The following is an 8,853-nucleotide window of genomic DNA, read 5'->3' on the forward strand; positions in this document are numbered from 1 at the left end:
CCTCCATCGCGGGGGTTGCGTTCCAGAGCCACCCGCGAAATAAGAAAATCCGCGAAGTAGAAACCATATGTTTATATGGTTATTTTTATATTGTCATGCTTGGGTCACAGATTTGCGCAGAAACACAGGAGGTTGTAGAGAGACAGGAACGTTATTCAAACACTGCAAACAAACATTTGTCTCTTTTTCAAAAGTTTAAACTGTGCTCCATGACAAGACAGAGATGACAGTTCTGTCTCACAATTAAAAGAATGCAAACATATCTTCCTCTTCAAAGGAGTGCGTGTCAGGAGCACAGAATGTGACATAGATAGAGAAAACAATCTCTAGCAAACAAATCAGTTTGGCTTTTAAGTATGCGAAGCACCGCGGCACAAAGCTGTTGAAGGCAGCAGCTCACACCCCCTCCGTCAGGAGCAGGGAGAGAGAGAGAGAGAGAGACAGAGTTCGTTTTTCAGTCAAAAATCAATACGTGCCCTTCGAGCTTTTAAGTATGCGAAGCACCGTGCAGCATGTCGTTTCAGGAAGCAGCTGCACAAAAGATAGCATTTTTAGACGAGCGTCCATATCGTCTAGGTGTGCGAACAGCCCCCCTGCTCAATCCCCATACGTCAGGATCACAGATAGCGCAAGAGAGAGAGAAAAGTAAGCAATCTAGCTTCTCAGCCATCTGCCAATAGCGTCCCTTGTATGAAATCAACTGGGCAAACCAACTGAGGAAGCATGTACCAGAAATTAAAAGACCCATTGTCCGCAGAAATCCGCGAACCAGCAAAAAATCCGCGATATATATTTAAATATGCTTACATATAAAATCCGCGATGGAGTGAAGCCGCGAAAGGCGAAGCGCGATATAGCGAGGGATCACTGTATAGTCCCTGTTTGTTCTGTGACCAGTCCAACTTGTCACTGATGTGGACCCCCAAGTATTGGTAGGAGTGGACCACCTCTACATCCACTCCTTGACTAGTGACCAGACTTAGAGGCTCTTTGGTGCAGCAAATGTCAATAAGCAGCTCCTTAGTTTTGCTGATGTGAAGATACAAGCTTCACCACCTGACTCCTCTGTCTCATCCACCTTATCAGTACATCCCAAAGTGCAGAATTATCTGAGAATTTCTGTAAGTGACATGACCTGGGGCCTCATGTATAAACGGTGCGTACGCACAGAAATGTTGCGTACGAACCTTTCCACGCTCAAATCGCGATGTATAAAACCTAAACTTGGCGTAAAGCCACGCACATTTCCACGGTAACTCATTCCTTGGCGTACGCAATTTATCCGCCCGGTTTTGCAGACTGGCGGCACCCAGCGTCAAAGCAGTGCTACTGTTCCTGTGTGATCACTCTTTCTTTCTTAAATCCACATTCCTGGAGCGGCTTTATAAATACACTGAAATTAACTGCATATTGTTTATTAGTGTAATGCATCTGATTGTAATTAACCTGTAGCAATATAATGGTCCAGGGAATAGCCATAGTATTCCAAATACCATAACTGCTTTAGCGTTGTAACTCTCACTGCATCTTCTTTCAGCTGATCCCGTTAGGTGTTGCCACAGCAGATCATCTTTTTCCACATTACTCTCACTGCACCACTCAGAGTATTTATATCACTGTATCTGAGTGGGAAATCACAGCAGCAGCTGATTGGAAAGAGAATTATCGGTACACAGCATGAAGCAGATGCTGCCTGAGCCACAGCAAACGCTTTAGTCCCTGTACGGACTTCGCGGTTTAGAAACAGCTTCATCCCAAGAACTCTAAACACACTAAATCAGTCCATCAAGTGCTCCTTGTAGAAATATTTGGACTTATAAGTACAATTACCCCACTGTAAACTTGCACTACAGTTATAATATTGCACAACCTGCGCCACTTTATAAAGCGCGTATTTACATGTGATGACGGTATTCATTTCTAAGACAAAATGCAGCAAAACATGTTGATTATATTATACAGATAAAACTTTAACTTCATTTAAATAATCTGTATTGTTAATAATTAAACATGTGAAGACACGGTGCCGCAGCGCTAGCTAGTTCAGTAATTGTTCCTGCCTTGCGCTGTATTATTGCTGGTGCTGACGCGACACTGGAAAGATAGACGGATATAATAATTAAACACGTACTACTAAGATATTTCAATGTTCCTTAAAAGTTTTGAAGAATCGAAGTTCTAAGCTTACAGATGGCTTCACGTCTATTACATAGCTTATTGTGTGGCGATTGAGTTTTTGGAGAAAGAAAAGTAAGGACAGGAATTGGAGGTTAGTACGTTTGAAAGAGACAGTACTGCTGTGATAAATTATTTAACTGAAGGTTGCGCATGGCGCAGCAAGCCTCTTGCGTGAGACATGAACAAGCACTGCGCCACCGTGTTCTCATGTTTAATAACATGCTTTCATTCCTATCATCATGAAAAAGATATCACGTATACATCTCAGTATTTTAATTATTCAGAGAGCTGTAATATCACGAATGTAATGGATTATGCGTCCTGTCGGAGAAAGAGAAAGCCCGTTTAAAAAGCAGGTAGTGATTCATACACATAGAGCACATAGAAGATCAAATACAGAACAAAGCATTTAACATGCCACTTTAGTTACAATAGGATTTGAGAAACTAGTAAATTAAACGATTTTAAGATGAAGTTTAAGATGTTCTACTTTAATGGCAAAATAAACTACGTGATTAAAGTGGAAATTTCGAGATTAAAGTTGACATTTCGTGCTTTTTTCCCCACTGTGTGCCTTTTTTTTGTCTTTACCCTAATAAGCTTTCATATGACACTCAGACGGTGGGCTACGACTCGTTTTTTCACGGCGACTTTGATATGTGATTTCTTTTTTATTTCGGGCACTGTGCGACTTTGTGAAGTTGAGCCTTCGAGTTTCTCCGACACACTGTCACTCGATCAGCTTCCTTTTGTTGATTATACCACTGTTTAAACCAACAAATAGTACGTTTTTCATTTGCCTCCACTTGGTATTCGCTGAAATTCTTATATTTTCTCCCGTGCGTTTCCCATTGTCTTTTCACAGAAGGCTATTTATATTGATTTGCATATTCAAAGAGGCGTAATTCTGGGAGGAGTTGGGGCGGGACAGAAGGCGCGTGCACGTGCGTTACTTTTCACGCAAATCGGGATTTATGTAGTAGAAGAACGTGAAAGTATGCGTGCGCACAGATTCCTGCATCTGGATTTTTCTGTGCGTACGCACAATCCCGCTTTTGTGCTTACGCCATGTTATAGTGTGAGTTCTACGCACGGCGTTATACATGAGGCCCCAGGTGTTCTATGTGTAGTGTACTGAATGAAGAAGAAAGCAGACAGGCCTGCACCCTGTGGTGCTCCAGTGTTGCTCTCACAGTCCTTGAGTCTCACAAACTCCAGTGGGCCTGACAGATACACCTTTATCAGGACACCACTGGCTCATCCACCTGCATATCTCTGAGTTTACCCTTAAAGATACATGGCTGGATGGTATTGAAGGCAATGGAGAAATAAAAAAACAGAATCCTCAGAGTGCTGCCAGCTTTGTCCAGGTGAGAATAAGCCTGGTGGAGCAGATAGATAATTGTAATCCTCCACTCCAGTCTTTGTCCGATAGGCAAACTGCAGTGGGTCCAGGTGGTCTAAAACCAAGAGGACTCATATAGTCCATGGCAAGTCTCTCCAAGGTCTTCGTGATGCGAGATGTAGGTGCCAGTGGTCTGTAGTCATTAGGCGAAGAGGTGCCTGCCTTCTGTGGATCAGGAACAATGCAGGATTTTTTCCACAGCAGTGTCACTTTCTGAAGCCTGAGGGACACACTGAACAGGTGACAGTGGACACCACAAATTTGGTCAGCAAAGTTCTTAAGTACTTGAGGACTGACTCCATCAGGTCCCAAGGCTTTTCCTGTGTGTCGATTCCTCAGTTGTCTCCTTACTTGGTCTGCAGGTATGGACAGTGCACACTGATGGTTAGAGGTGGACTCATCACTGGCCATTCTAACTGGTAGGAGTTGTTGATGTAGTAGGGGTGGTGTGGGGAGACTGGTCATTGGAAGAGTGTGGCAGTGGGAGGGAACATCTCTTAAAAAATTGGTTCAGGGACATTAGCTTTGTCCACATACCCTTCTAGCACCTGATCCCTGAATCATACAAGTCCAGTAATTATACCTGGTCCGTTCCACACATCCATGTTATTCTGAGCGAGTTTCTGAGTGAGGGAGTGAGTAAAGTCATGTCCATTCCCCTAATCAAACCCAACTAATAATAAAGATTATTTATCTAGCACTTTTCTTGCTACTCAAAGTGCTTTACTTGGACAGAAGGGAACCACTTCAACCACCATCACCATGCAGCACCCACCTGGATGATGTGATGGCAGTCATTATTGAATTAGTCCAGTCGCCACACATTAGCAATTAAGGCAGTGAAAGGGTGACAAAAAGATAGCCAATCACATACAGGGGATGACTAGGGGGCCAGAATGGATGAGGTTATAATGGGCAATTCAACCAGGACATCGGGGTACATCCTACTCTTTTTTGAAAGATGCCCAGGGGTCATTGATGATCGTACAGAGTTGGGATATCGGTTTTACGTCTTATCCAAAAGACAAGGTCATTTTTTACAGTACAGTGTCCCCATCACTGCACTGAGGCATTGGGATCCACACACACCCCACAGGGTAAGCACCCCCTGCTGGCCTCACCAACCCAGGCTTTTTCTAAATGGTCTTCCATCCAAGTACTGGCCGGGCCTGAACATGCTTTCAGGGGATGACGTGTTCTGAAGCGTAGGTGATAAGGACACCTGACAACATTAAAGACTCTTGTACCGAAGGCTCACCACCATTTTAATCCAGTTGCCTTTTCTATATTAACCAAGTGCCCAAAAATGTCAAAACTGGTTATGAGATTTTCTGTGTAACCAGAGATTTATTGTGGGTGTGATGTTATCACATGTAACTGATGTCGCTGCCATGAAAGATGTAATTCCCCACTGATGACCTCAGGTGTCTACTCCTGTCTCATTTTCCGAATGGTATTCCTGCACTTCTTTAGCTGGTTTCACACTACATCACCTTTCCTGTGATTTTTTCGTAGCATTCAATTACAAAATCTTAAGGAAATCAAATTGTGTTGTCACAGTGCCCATCCATTACTGTTAGCTGTATAGTGTAAAACTTCTAGAACTCTTATTAGCCCCTACAGCTCTCAGTGACTCAATACAACAAAATCAAAATTGGTTTGATGCTATTTTAAAGGGTTGTAAGTCAGTGGGGTAGGCTCTAGTTTCGAAAAGATTTAACAGCTAATGACCACCCAGCTAGAATTAAAATACCCACAAACACAGAGAACAACAGTGGCAGCTGCAAGACAATGGCACTGGATACTTGCAGAAGCTCAGCAAGCTTTGAAGCCATCATAGATGTCCGTTTCTTGTTTCGTTTTTGTTGCACTGTGAAAGACTGGAAGAGACCGGCAGACGTTCACTTCAGTGCGCTCTACTTTGATTGGCTACCAAAATGAGGTGGCATCACGGTACATTCGTGGTGTAATATGAGATTTGGCACTCCCCTAAAATGTCGTGAGGGAATCATGGAATCAATTACCCCTGGCGATTCCTTCTCAGATAATGTAATATCCTAAGAAGCAAGGAGATTCGGCAACTGCCGCCGTTAAAGCTGACATGCTGTCTGGGACGCTAACACAGTACAGTGCAGATGGATATTGAACAGCGTAATCTTTATACACTCGCCGCAATAAATATGTTTACAGTGAGCAAAAATCTTTAACAAGGTTAAGGGCTTACCGGCAGGTTGTTTCATTCTTTTTTTTTTTTTTTTTGAGTCTTCAAGATGTTCCAGCATTCTTTTCAGCTATGAGCCACGCGCATAGTATCCCGTGTTTACCAGCCGGCGTTTTAAAGGTGGCGCCGATGCTAAGCATAGTCGCCGGTGTTTGGGAAAGCAGAAAGACAGCTACAGGGGAGTCCATGTTGGTTTAGTAGTGGATGTGCACCGTAGCGTTTTTTTTATTTTTGTCTTAGTAACCTCGAGGTTATGTTTAATTATTTCTTTATATTATTTAGAGTTTAAATATGTTTATTTTGTTGTTGAATATTTTTGATTTTATTGCTCGACGTGTGTGATTCCCCCTGCGGGACCGAAATGGTGTCTCCCTGTGTGTAGGCAAGCTGACCAGAGGAATTGATGCACCTTTATAACTACGGTTGTGGCCGCAAGAGGGGAGTGGAGGGGGGAGTTTGGACGATCGATCGGAGAGACTTGAGAGAAATAGCGTCAGGCTAAGAGGTGCCTGGTGGCTGAGCAGTTGGTTGCTGTTAAGGAGCGGTTTGAGGCTCCTGAGAATATTTTTTTTTTCATACGAGTTAGATAGATAGATAGATAGATAGATAGATAGATAGATAGATAGATAGATAGATAGATAGATAGATAGATAGATAGATAGATAGATAGATTGATTATAGCATGGGCCAAAACAGACTCCAGTTTTGTTTTTGTTTTTTGTTTTTTTAATGCTGCCGATACTCTTACCTGAACTGAAAGTGACTGAGTAAACAGCAGGGTAAGACCCAGGGGTGTTGTTTTACGTATGCTAAAAGCATTCTATTTTTATTTAAATTTTTCTTCTTTGCATTTTCACAATTAGAATTATTTAGACTTTGGACTAAATATATATTTTTGCAAACTTTTACATCACCATCTCTTATTTTTTTGCTATTGTGGAATAAAAACTTACTTTTTTGTACATTTACCTCTCATTACCCTTACAGTCCTGGTTGGTCCCGGACTACTAGCACGCTATCTGTTTTTGTAGATGGCTTGTGACACTGTCCACCTGGAACTTGTGCCGAGAACTGTCAGAGCTATGTCAGAATTCCACAATACACCATTATCAGTGTATCATGATTTGGAGAAGTCTGGACCAAACTTTAAGAAAATATACATAATCGTATCATTTAACATTAGCAGGGGAAAGGGAAAAACATACAGTAACTGGTAAAAAGAGAAAGGGAAACACAGATGAGGACGATAAAGACCCAGGGAGCACTAGGAAATTCTCCAACATCCAAGAAGGGGAAAGGGAAACCAACCTCACCATTTGACTGGGTGACTGAGGCATACATTTCAATTAAACACAAAACAACCACAGATAGTGTAAAAATTACCATTTATTTCACTGGAACTCCCTTCTTCAACTGTACATAGTTTACAAAAATATTCACATAAAATACCCTTGGTCCCTAATTCTAGCAATTGGCCACCGCTGAGACCACTTGAGAGACAGGCATTTGTTATCTTTCATGCCCTCTTTAACACAACCAACAGGTAAAGAGAAATAATACACTTTTGTTTGCCCTAATCATATAGAGCTTCTCCCTCGTTCCTGTGTTTTTAGCGTCCTGCTCTCGGACTACAAGGCTGTCTGGATACCTCTGTTTATACAGCTTGACATATATCATGTGACAAGCCTGAAATTGGCCTCGGGTCTCAATCTACCAGTCCTTGGGTGAGTGCACTGCCAACCCATCCCCTTAGTAATGAAACTCAACAACCCCAACGGACAAAAGGGAACAATAAAAAACAGTTAAAAAAGGAATTAAGCCAAACCAGGAATAAAAGGCAGAGATGGGGTGGGGACACAGTAGAACCTGTCAATTATGGTATTGGTAGTAATTGACATTTGACTCATTTGTTTCTATGGTTTTTGGAATTAGGAAGTTGGTTCCCGTGTTCATCCACAGTGGTTCCTTGAGCAATGGCTGCATTAACCTTTTTTAATTTATACAGGGGGACATTATCCTGCTTAGAGTGCTGTCAGCTGTAAAAGCTACAAGCTGGATAAAACATTTGGACCGTATGTCTTCCAGGCAATGGTCCCAAGTCTGCTTTATATTTTCTTGGTGGTTTGTTTGTGTCATTTCATGTTCTATTCTCAGGGCCTCTGGATCTTATTTTTTTTCCTGTATTATTTCATCCATTCTTTCAATGTAAGCCAATTCATTTTGACTTATTTGCTTCATTCACTTTATTATTTCAGATATACAATTTAAGATATCTCACTTGTTTGAGCTATCTTGAGTATTTCTGGATTCCATTTTAGTGTGGGCCCTCCTTGCATGTCCTTTAGCTGGAACCTCTAGATTTGTTGCCTAAAATTAGCATTGTATGACCTCCTCTTTATCTCTTCATTTGAGCCCTCGACTGTCATTAATTAACTTATTTTTTTGCTTATGTTGCACTTTGGTGTTTGTCTGCTCCATTATGATTTATATTATATATTATATATTGTGGAAGATTGCTGGGGTTATTACCTGGCCGGGATGCTTAAAAGGACCGGAAGGTGGCCCGGAATAGCGTCCGGGCCATGAGGGGGCAACCACCCTGGAGCAGGAGAGGACCACGGGAGAAGAACAAAAAGCTTCTGGCCTGTTGGGACCTGTGGCCACCGCCAGGGGGTGCCTCAAGCCTCGTAGGACTCGAAAATAGTTACTTCCACCACACTTGGCAAGATGGCGGAGGAACCTGCCAGGGACGCCCGGAGTGCTTCCAGTGCAAATGGACGTCATCAGACACCTGAAGTACATCCAGGCAGGGATAAAAGGCGCCGCCTTCCTACAGTCTGGGAGCAAGAGTCGGGAGTGGGAGCAGGATGAAGCTCCTAGCAGGAGAGTAGAGGCGACCAAGGACTGAGAAAGAGTTATTGTGGTAATTATTGCTGCGTGCATTGTGTGCTGTGTGGAACTGTGTTTATTTATGAATAATAAACGTGTGCTTTTTATAAAGATGTGGTTTTCCGACTGGTGGTGTCCGGGCAAATCTCACAATATATAT

Source organism: Erpetoichthys calabaricus, chromosome 1, assembly GCF_900747795.2.
Source record: "Erpetoichthys calabaricus chromosome 1, fErpCal1.3, whole genome shotgun sequence".
Classification (NCBI taxonomy): Eukaryota; Metazoa; Chordata; class Cladistia; order Polypteriformes; family Polypteridae; genus Erpetoichthys; species Erpetoichthys calabaricus.